Here is an 11,488-nt window from a genome sequence, read left to right on the forward strand (position 1 = left end):
CTAAAACTTCAGTGCACGATTGCAGGGATCAGCTGAAACAGATCGCTGGTACAGGCTGGTTAGTTATTTAATGGTTTCAACTTAGTTTATTTTATCTAAAACTTCAGTGCGCGGTCGCATGGATCCGCTGACACAGATCGCTGGCACAGGCTGGTTAGTTATTTAATGGTTTCAGCTTAGTTTATTTGATCTAAAACTTCAGTGCACGCTTGCAGGGATCAGCTGACACAGATCGCTGTCACAGGCTGGTTAGTTATTTAAATGGTTTCAGGTTAGTTTATTTGATCTAAGACTTCAGTGCATGGTCGCAAAGATCAGCTGACACAGATCCCTTGCACAGGCTGGTTAGTTATTTAATGGTTTCAACTTAGTTTATTTTCTCTAAAACTTCAGTGCACGGTTGCAGGGATCAGCTGACACAGATCGCTGGCACAGGCTGGTTAGTTATTTAGTGGTTTCAGCTTAGTTTATTTGATCTAAAACTTCAGTGCACGGTCGCAGTGATCAGCTGACACAGATCGCTGGTGTGATATTATTCTGTTATTATATGTTACCTTATATATGTAATCAAAGTAGTTGAATTAGAATACTGCTGTAGATCACATTATACCCTTTAATATAGAGTGTGTGAGCTGTATGTAGTTTAGTTCTCATTATACTTTTGAGTTAACAGAACATATTCACATATTAGTTCATTAGATAAATGTGCATCACTCTGTATCCTTGATCTGCTGGGAATGTGTTACACTGTTTTCTTGACATGCTTAATTGTTGAATCATGAAGAGAAGGTTGTAAGCAGGAGACTCTGTGTCTAAAGACAGGGGAGATAGATAGACCACATTCCACACCCCCACCTTATAGAAAGCAGAGAAACAACTGCCGAGGTCATAACTTAGGCGCTGTAACAGAGAAAAAATGTGATGTTTTGGCTTTTACGACTAGCTGGGGGCCACTAGAGACTATAAAAAGCTGAGCAACCCGTCACCATTTTGAGACATGCTGTCGAACCTCTGCAGGCATCTCTCCCGTCCGGACGTTGTAATGCTCTTATTGTTGAAATTGTATGGAAATAAATGATTGTTGATTGAGCATTGATACACCGAGTATTGTCCCTCCTTCAGCCCAAAGATTCAAAGAACTGCGTGTTTCCAACAACTTGGTGCCGTGTGACCCGGATCTTTGGTGTGCTGAGGAGGTGTAGATTTGACCTTTGGTGAGATCGTGAGGCGAGGTGAACAGAGGACCGGTCCAAAAATAAAAAGGTAAGCACAGCCTGTTGTATTATAAATACCAAATGTGCATATTGGGCTTTCCAAATTAATCTGTTCACTGAGTCACATGTATTTTCACAGTAAATTTGTCGGTGTCTGGTTTTTGGCGCAAGATACTAACAACATAAGTTGAGGCTGAATTCCAGTGTGTTAAATAAACTGCTTCTACCGAGAAACTAATAAGACACTACGTTGAGCTAGTTGCAGTAAACTGCTTCTACCGAGAAACTAATAAGATACTACGTTGAGCTAGTTGCAGCCACTTTACCTTCCACATTTAATTTTGTCTAATACTGGCTTCTGTAGCAATAATACATTAGAATTTATTCTGAAGACGCGGCCATTAGTTCAGTACATTGAAGTCGAGGTTTGAAGTTTGTTTATGGTGTCGGTTACGTCCTGGCTCTTGCCGGCTATGAAATAGAAGTTGATTTAAGGAAAAGCAGATGCTGGCTTCACGGTGCGGTTAAACACTGGCAACGCGAGAGCGAAACACGTCCGTAGGTTTGGTTTATGATACGGCGTGTTCCGGTGGTGCGGCTGTGAAGTGCAGTAGTGGTTGGTGCTAATTTTAGTACATTGAACAGAGGTTTGACGGTGGTTTGTGGCGTCAGTCGAGTTTTTTTTTAAGGGCTGCGGTCATAAAACAAAGTAAAATTTTACTTGCCAAGAAGTACATAGAGCAAAACCTGGTTTATGATGTCTGGTATAACTTCGGGGATGCAAGCATCACTTTTATGATGCGACTTTGCTCCGTTGTGGCGGTCATAAGCGCAGAGAAAAGGGTATTTTGGTCTATGGTGCAGTGTGCTTTAAGAAGATCTAATAGTTGAGCTCAGAGGTTTCTGTGTAAAATTCCCGCTGAGGAAAAGTGTTGTGTGTGAGTGTCAAAGCGCGCTCTGGGTGAGAGAGTGTGTGTGAAGCTGCGAGGCGCGCTCTGGGTGCTGTCTTGTGGGTGAAGCGCGCACTGAGGGAGAATGTGACTGAGGCGCGCTCTGAGTGTGTTTTGTGTGGAGTGTGAAGCGTGAGCACAGTGACAGTGACGGTTAATGTGTTTGATTAGGAGGACATTAGAGCAAATACACATTTTAGGATCAAAGGTTGATGCCTAGTGTACCTGTGGAACTTTGCCTATGGAGTAGCGACCCTCCTGTCCAGGGACGCTTGGCCAGGACCGGCGGCGTCCGGGTGCTGAGGTGGTGACTTGGGGAGGTGAGGGCCCCCGCATAGCCACGGAAATAACACTGGAACGACCGTGTAATCACGGGTTCACATTTATTTCCGGACTAGAACAAGACACATTTTGCGAACAAACGTTGAGTCTAGATTTAGTAAAGAAATATAAAAAGGTTGAATTCCTCGTTTCAGTGGTTGAAATTGTTGTGTGCCTGTCCCCTGACGAGTGTGAAATTAAAATAAAGAGGGAATTTGGAGCCACATAGAGATAGACGGGCATAATTGGGTGTATTACTCTGTGGTGTAATAAAAATAAAAGGGAGAGATAGTAAGAGGTGTGCAGTGGAGAATTATGGAGGAGTAGAGAGAGGAATGTGTTGGGAGACTGGCGTACAGTTTACGCTGTCAAGGTAGGCGTGTTGCCTGCTTATCTGTTTAACAGTGATGAAAATGAAATTAAAATAAATCTCTTAGTGTGTTAATACAGGAAGCTGCGGACCTGGACCAACTGCCCCCACAAGCACAGCGGCCGAAGCAAAATTATAGGTAATGGGAACCACACCCAGCACGAATCAGCAGCTGTGAAACAGACAGCAGCGAGGAGAGAATTAGAGGAGAAATTAAGAGAAGTTTTAACACATAAAATTGGGGCCAACGGACTTGTGGAGGTTGGGAAGGCGTCCGGAGCATCACAACAAAAAGGTGAAACAAAAACACACACAAGCAGAGAAATCTGAGAGAAAGGCTCCTTTTAAGGTAACGCCTAGTTTGAGAAAAGATAAAATTAACCTGCTTTTATACAAATGCACATACACGCAATGAAGAAACAGCTTACACTCATGAACACGTGAAGATTTTCCAGCAAGGTTAAAGAAAAATTAACATACTTAAATGATGAAGTCTATACATTACTGACAAAGAAACCCTCTGGGTTGCAGGACAACAATTTAACAAAAAAAAAAAAGAAGGAACACTGGTCTAACCAACCAGGCAAGACACAACAAATTTAGTGGTTAAAAGATTCAAATTGTGACATGTTTTCTGTTGATTGATTAATAAAAGTGATTACTGAATGAAAGAAAGTTCCTTTTTGGGCTTTTAAACATGATCTTAAGAATTTTAACATATACCGGTGTTGTCCTGTCAACTTGGTAGGTTAGGAGTTGCTTATATCGGGAGACAAAAAACAAAAAAAGGGGGAGAGAAGGCTGACACAGGGCCTGGCCCCATTGCCTCCCCTCTGAATAACACAGCCAACACAACAACATTTTCCTGTTCGTTTGTTTTTGTTTTTTGTTTGTTTTTGTTTTGTTTTGTTTTTGTTTTTTCTATACATATTTAATTACAGGTTGCTTTGCCGGCCCTGAAAGCCGAGGCTGACTGGACTCCTGCTCTCCCCCATACGTGACACTGACCAAATGCTGCAACAGCTGGACCCACAACAACGACCTGAGAATGTCAACAGACCTGCAGGAATGTGATCTCATGCAGCCGAGACGGAGAGCACTAAACCTAAGGCCCGTTTCACTACACGGGGGAAAATTCCCAGACTGCGTCAGCTGACAGAGCTGTGACGAGACGCCCGCCAAGCCCGAATGAAAAGTAAGGCCGAGCGAAAGAATGCTGACCTTGATAACTTTGCATTCACACTGTGCAGGACAGTGATGGACCAACACGGATGATCGGGTGGCGAAAAAGGGCGTGACCGAGACAAGAGGAGTAACTGAGGTCAGAAGGCACCTCAGAATGGACAAAAACACAGAAGAAGATGCAGGTTTCACCTGCGGTGAACATCGACACTGGAGAAAGGACTGCCCCAATTGGGGTCAGAACCAGGACGGACTGAATTTTGAGCAGCAGCAGCAGCAATGGTCGCAAACAAACTGAAAAAGGAGGGGGGGCAGGACCCCAGGGCACGCTTCAGGCCGTGGTTTACCCAGAACACCAGAACAGGAAAGTGATGAACACACACACACACACACACACACACACACACACACACATCTACATGCACTGACTCAGAATGAAGAGAAACACACACACACACACACACACACACACACACACACACACACGTCTCCAAACACACAGATTCAGAATGAAGTGAAATACACACATGAACACGTGCACTCGTTGAGTGAGTGAGAAATGACACACACACACACACACACACACGGGAATGTTGATTCACTGAGAAGTGATGCACACACATACACATGCACACGCTTGTGCAATGAAGAGTGATCCACACGCACACACACATACACGCTGATGCAATGAAGAATGCTTTGCTTATGCTGATATGCAAAATGCTGCACACAAACATCCCAATGCATAATTTTTATGAGGAGCCATTGATTACCATTAAATACTTAGAATGTGTTATATGTCACCTAGAAGGCATTTATGTAGAGTTAATAAGGTCTAAAAAAGTTTGGTTATGAAAACAATGTCTGTGCGTGATGTCTGTTTATGGCTCAAGGCCTTGACTGAATTCTTTGCTGTGCTTCACACAGCCCTGATGAGGAACAGTGGCACAGAGTGAAATTGATGAATTAATAGTGTAAGGTTAGGTTGGAGTACGGCATTTTCTGTGATTGAGTTTTAATTCAAGGAGGAACAAAAGGTGTTACGGCACCTGAGGTTCTCATTCCCACACAATATTGTCCCGGCAGGAAGCAAAATGTTCCTGTGAATTTCTGGTTGATTGTTTGGTTTTGTTTAGCGCTAGCTTGATTTTATCAGTAAGCTTTGGCTTGTGTTCTTTCTCGTAAGCGAGAGAGGGATAGTTTTATGCTTGGACATGTCTGCAACGGGCCCTAGTTTGTGTTATTTTAGTAGTATTTTGTTGGTTATGTCTGTTTTCGTTTTTGTTACAGTGCACTGGAGAAAAAACATCTGAGAGGTGTGATCCACCGGTGGTGATATGTTGAGATTTTGTGAGTTCATGATTTAACAATCAGCTCTTTAAACAAGGCCTGAAAGATTGAAATTTAAAGCGCTATAAAATATTATTACTGTAAACAGTTGCAAAGTGTGCTTCTCCATGATTGTAATTGGCTTGGGAGAAATTCACTTATAGGGAACACTGATCTAAAAGGATTGCACCGAGTCAATCCGGCCCAAAAAAAAAAAAAAAAAAAAAAAAAAAAAAAAAAACCAAGGAATTGTTTTCCTTTAAAATGATGACGTCATCTTGCTGGTGATGGAGGCTCGAATAGGTTGCGCGGGAGACTCCATTATCAGCAACATCTGGTATGAATGTGTATGGAGGTATGCATGTGAATGGACTGTGATGGACTGACAACTAAAAGTTTGGACTGACTTGATACTGAGACAATGACTGCACCCACTTTAGGATTAGTAAATGCCAATAAACAATTCATAAACAATTCACCCAGCCGACAAGAGAAGGGTGGATGCTTCGCTTTGTTTTGTTTTGTTTTTTCAGGAGCAGGAGGATAAGAGAGACTGGAGGAGGAGACTCTAGCTTCACATAAGTATGAACTGCAGACTTAACACTGTGGTTGCTGATTTTGAGTTACTGATGTTTGCATTAAGAAAACTGTGCTATAGTAGCTGTGTTTTGATTAAGGTATCATGTTATATTATTGGGAATGCCAAATGCTACAGTGGAGATAACTATTGATATCACTCATGACTGGAATATGTTATTATTAACCATAGCAGGCCACTGTAAAAAGTCAATTAAATTTTATAGAGGAAAATCGCCAAAATTGAACAATACCTATGAATGACTGGCCACATTCAGAATAGAGATATGCAATAATAAACATTGGTCCACATGATTTAGGTTCTCACTTGAAATAGTAAGTTATTAAATGTAGAATATAATCGACAGGGACATTTGATAGGATGTGGTACTGAAAAAGAACAAGAGCAAAGTAAATAAAGAAAATATTGTGTTTAGTTTGGATAAATTCAAATTAAAATGTACCATTACACTCAGAGGATCAATATGGAATAAAACATATGCAAAATTTGTAGGAACTACAGGACTGATAACTGTTCTGTCCTGAGCGTTTGTTTCTAGAGCACCCACTTGACCACACCAACAGTTTCTCGCCACCGAGGAGGGGTACTTGCAAAAAAAGAATAAAATAAAAATCTGAGTTTAACAAAACATTTTAAATGTAAATATCAAGCTTACCTTTCTTTTTCCATGAAATATGCTTGTGGGCACGCCAGCCATTTTGAAAAGGTGGGCAAAACAATTGGCAAGGCCACACCCCCACACGTGTGATATAATTTTAAAGGTACTGTTGCCCTCTCTAAGAAACATCAGGACTTAGAGGAGTGGCAAGTAGAGTATGCGAGCTACAAGCAAAAACTAAAATGTGTACTACAGTGTGCAAAAAATGAAATACTGGGTCATCAGGGGGTTATGAGGGACATTTATAAAACTAAAAGTCCCACTAACCTTAAAGTGCACTTGAAAAGCCCACAGAAGAAGGTTAACCTAGCTTACCTAGAAGACCTCATCAGGGGGAGCACACTCCCCCTCCTTGAAGAGCTCACCCACTCAACCCGCATCCCCAGAAAACAGCTAACCCCAGATAAGGCAGCGTGATGTATCCCGAGACAACAGGACTGGGACATCTAAATAAAGGTGTGAAACAATCGCCTTCAAAAGGTTATCAATTCACTTCAACCAAAATTAGGACCACACGGTGCGGCAAGAGTTAATAGTTATTAGTCTCAACACCCAAGGATAACCAGAAGAGCATGACTGATATGATGGGACTGGGATTTTGTTACACTTAATTTTTGCAAAACACAAATAAAACTAAATTGAAACTAAGGATTTTCAGAAAATAAAAACTACACTAAACTAGCAAAGAATTGGTAAAAACTAATATAAACTGATGAAAATTGCAAAACTATTACAACCCTGGTGCAGAGATTGGCAAATCTGACCAGGAAACGTTATAAAATGGATTGTCAGGATAGTCAGCGTTAAAGCCACTTTTGACAGTCCATACTAGGATGGCATTGGACATCTTCGGGGCAGAAAAGGGTTGGTGTGACCAAGGTGTGGTTTGGCTTGTTGTATGTATATTTCAAAATGTTACAGCTCTGGATGGACCAGTTACCAGGGCATGGAAGGATGACAGACTTTATTACATGAGGAGAAGGGACATTTTCGGGATCGAAGATCCTCAGGGATGACAAGGCTGGAGCAACGGTACTCGAGAGAAGAATTTCTGATACTTTCTGAGATATGATGTCACTAACCTTCTCTTTTAATTGTCTAGCTCCAATGAATTGACACATGGGAGTGTGTCAAAAAGGGGGAGTTGAGTCCGAACATCAAACAATGGTTTTATGAACATTTTATGACGTTATTTCTGTGTTTAATAATTTAGCTATGGTAAAACTTAAGCTTATAATGTGTTAGACTTAGAAAGGGTTCACTAATTTTTGATTTCTTTTACACACACATAGATTATGATTAGAATAGGTCCTGAACATAATATTTTAAACCAAATTTGAATCATTAGAACAACAATGGATAACAATATTAGATTATCAAGGCTAGGGAGAGAGGTGTTTTGGTTTTCTGTCTCTTGCAGAGAAAGGAACAGACACCGGACGGGGACCCGGAGATGTGAGGACCCTTCACAGCAGAGACAGATGTAGGCACTGCCGAGACAGCAACTGGGGTCAAGTGTCATGACGTTTGGGCTCCTGGAGAAGATGGATCCCACAAACACAGCAATAACCATGAAGGGGTTGGCGAAAACCAGGAACACCAGACCAACGAGGTTCGAGAGGCTCTTGGCAAAAAGGGGGACACGCCGGTGATCCCACCCCAGAACTGTGCAATGACTAAAGGGTGGCCTAACCCCGGAGGTCGAAGAAAGAAGCTGAGAATCACCCAACTGGAAGACACTGGTAGCTGCAGCAATAAAATAAAGGTTAAAAGCTCCTTAGACAGAGGTTCTAGTCTGAGTACATTTGAAAGGTATAAGGGGGCATTAAAATGGGAGTGGAAAACTGGAGCACCAAAATAAAGCTGTGGGAAAATGGGGAGTGATGGGAGTGTCATCTGTAACTGCTGTTATGGTTGTAAATCTAACTTTGCTTGCATCTGAACTGCGTGAACACAGAGGTCATCCCCCATATGGTCCACCCGTTAAAAGGGGACAGAGGGCCTCAGGATCAAGAAAACCTGGACCTTGCAACGCTGAAGTGCTTGTTATTAGTGATCTCTTTAATGAGAGATCAAAAGAGGGTATTGTGATATTATTCTGTTATTATATGTTACCTTATATATGTAATCAAAGTAGTTGAATTAGAATACTGCTGTAGATCACATTATACCCTTTAATATAGAGTGTGTGAGCTGTATGTAGTTTAGTTCTCATTATACTTTTGAGTTAACAGAACATATTCACATATTAGTTCATTAGATAAATGTGCATCACTCTGTATCCTTGATCTGCTGGGAATGTGTTACACTGTTTTCTTGACATGCTTAATTGTTGAATCATGAAGAGAAGGTTGTAAGCAGGAGACTCTGTGTCTAAAGACAGGGGAGATAGATAGACCACATTCCACACCCCCACCTTATAGAAAGCAGAGAAACAACTGCCGAGGTCATAACTTAGGCGCTGTAACAGAGAAAAAATGTGATGTTTTGGCTTTTACGACTAGCTGGGGGCCACTAGAGACTATAAAAAGCTGAGCAACCCGTCACCATTTTGAGACATGCTGTCGAACCTCTGCAGGCATCTCTCCCGTCCGGACGTTGTAATGCTCTTATTGTTGAAATTGTATGGAAATAAATGATTGTTGATTGAGCATTGATACACCGAGTATTGTCCCTCCTTCAGCCCAAAGATTCAAAGAACTGCGTGTTTCCAACACTGGTTAGTTATTTAATGGTTTCAGCTTTGTTTATTTGATCTACAACTTCAGTCCACGTTCGCAGGGATCAGCTGACACAGATCTCTGGCACAGCCTGGTTGGTTATTTAATGGTTTCAGCTTAGTTTATTTGATCTAAAACTTCAGTGCACGGTTGCAGGGATCAGCTGACACAGACCGCTGGCACAGGCTGGTTAGTTATTTAGTGGTTTCAGCTTAGTTTATTTTATCTTAAACTTCAGTGCACGGTCGCAGGGATCAGCTGACACAGATCGCTGGCACAGGCTGGTTGGTTATTTAATGGTTTCAGCTTTGTTTATTTGATCTAAAACTTCAGTGCACGGTTGCAGGGATCAGCTGACACAGATCGCTGGCACAGGCTGGTTAGTTATTTAATGGTTTCAGCTTAGTTTATCTAAAACTTCAGTGCACGGTTGCAGGGATCAGATGAAACAGATCCCTGGCACAGGCTGGTTAGTTATTTAATGGTTTCAACTTAGTTTATTTGATCTAAGACGTAAGTGCACGGTTGCAGGGATCAGCTGACACAGATCGCTGGCACAGGCTGGTTAGTTATTTAAATGGTTTCAGGTTAGTTTATTTGATCTAAGACTTCAGTGCATGGTCGCAGGGATCAGCTATCACAGATCCCTGACACACGCTGGTTAGTTATTTAATGGTTTCGGTTTGGTTTATTTTATCTAAAACTTCAGTGCACGGTTGCAGGGATCAGCTAACACAGATCCCTGACACACGCTGGTTAGTTATTTAATGGTTTCAACTTAGTTTATCTAAAACTTCAGTGCACGGTTGCAGGGATCAGCTGGCACAGATCGCTGGCACAGGCTGGTTAGTTATTTAATGGTTTCAGCTTAGTTTATTTTATCTTAAACTTCAGTGCACGGTCGCAGGGATCAGCTGGCACAGATCGCTGGCACAGGCTGGTTAGTTATTTAATGGTTTCAACTTAGTTTATTTTCTGTAAAACTTCAGTGCACGGTTGCAGGGATCAGTTGACAAAGATTCCTGGCACAGGCTGGTTAGTTATTTAATGGTTTCAACTTAGTTTATTTTATCTAAAAATTCAGTGCACGGTTGCAGGGATCAGTTGACAAAGATTCCTGGCACAGGCTGGTTAGTTATTTAGTGGTTTCAGCTTAGTTTATTTTATCTTAAACTTCAGTGCACGGTCGCAGGGATCAGCTGACACAGATCTCTGGCACAGGCTGGTTGGTTATTTAATGGTTTCAGCTTAGTTTATTTGATCTAAAACTTCAGTGCACGGTTGCAGGGATCAGCTGACACAGATCGCTGGCACAGGCTGGTTGGTTATTTAATGGTTTCAGGTTAGTTTATTTGATCTAAGACTTCAGTGCACATTCGCAAAGATCAGCTGAAACAGATCGCTGGCACAGGCTGGTTAGTTATTTAATTGTTTCAGCTTAGTTTATCTAAAACTTCAGTGCACGGTTGCAGGGATCAGCTGACACAGATCGTTGGCACAGGCTGGTTAGTTATTTAATGGTTTAGGTTTGGTTTATTTAATCTAAAACTTCAGTGCACGGTTGCAGGGATCAGCTGACACAGATCGCTGGCACAGGCTGGTTAGTTATTTAATGGTTTAGGTTTGGTTTATTTGATCTAAAACTTCAGTCCACGTTCGCAGGGATCAGCTGACACAGATCGCTGGTACAGGCTGGTTGGTTATTTAATGGTTTCGGTTTGGTTTATTTTATCTAAAACTTCAGTGCACGGTTGCAGGGATATGCTGACACAGATCGCTGGCACAGGCTGGTTAGTTATTTAATGGTTTCAGCTTAGTTTATCTAAAACTTCAGTGCACGGTTGCAGGAATCAGCTGACACAGATCGCTGGCACAGGCTGGTTAGTTATTTAATGGTTTCGGTTTGGTTTATTTTATCTAAAACTTCAGTGCACGGTTGCAGGGATCAGCTGACACAGATCGCTGGCACAGGCTGGTTAGTTATTTAATGGTTTCAACTTAGTTTATCTAAAACTTCAGTGCACGGTTGCAGGGATCAGATGAAACAGATCACTGGCACAGGCTGGTTAGTTATTTAATGGTTTTAACTTAGTTTATTTGATCTAAAACTTCAGTGCACGATTGCAGGGATCAGCTGAAACAGATC

At 41.7% G+C, this 11,488-nt stretch overlaps 1 long non-coding RNA gene across 1 annotated transcript; it reads left to right on the forward strand.

Moving 5' to 3' along the window:
• The first annotated feature begins 2,335 nt into the window (after positions 1–2,335).
• LOC145426211 (uncharacterized) lies at positions 2,336–9,279 on the forward strand. The gene is made up of 2 exons (XR_013906934.1): positions 2,336–5,948; positions 7,725–9,279. It is a non-coding gene; the product is annotated as an uncharacterized LOC145426211 (long non-coding RNA).
• The last annotated feature ends 2,209 nt before the right edge of the window (positions 9,280–11,488 follow it).

This window comes from Astatotilapia calliptera, chromosome 3 (genome assembly GCF_964374335.1).
Source record: "Astatotilapia calliptera chromosome 3, fAstCal68.1, whole genome shotgun sequence".
Lineage (NCBI taxonomy): Eukaryota > Metazoa > Chordata > Actinopteri > Cichliformes > Cichlidae > Astatotilapia > Astatotilapia calliptera.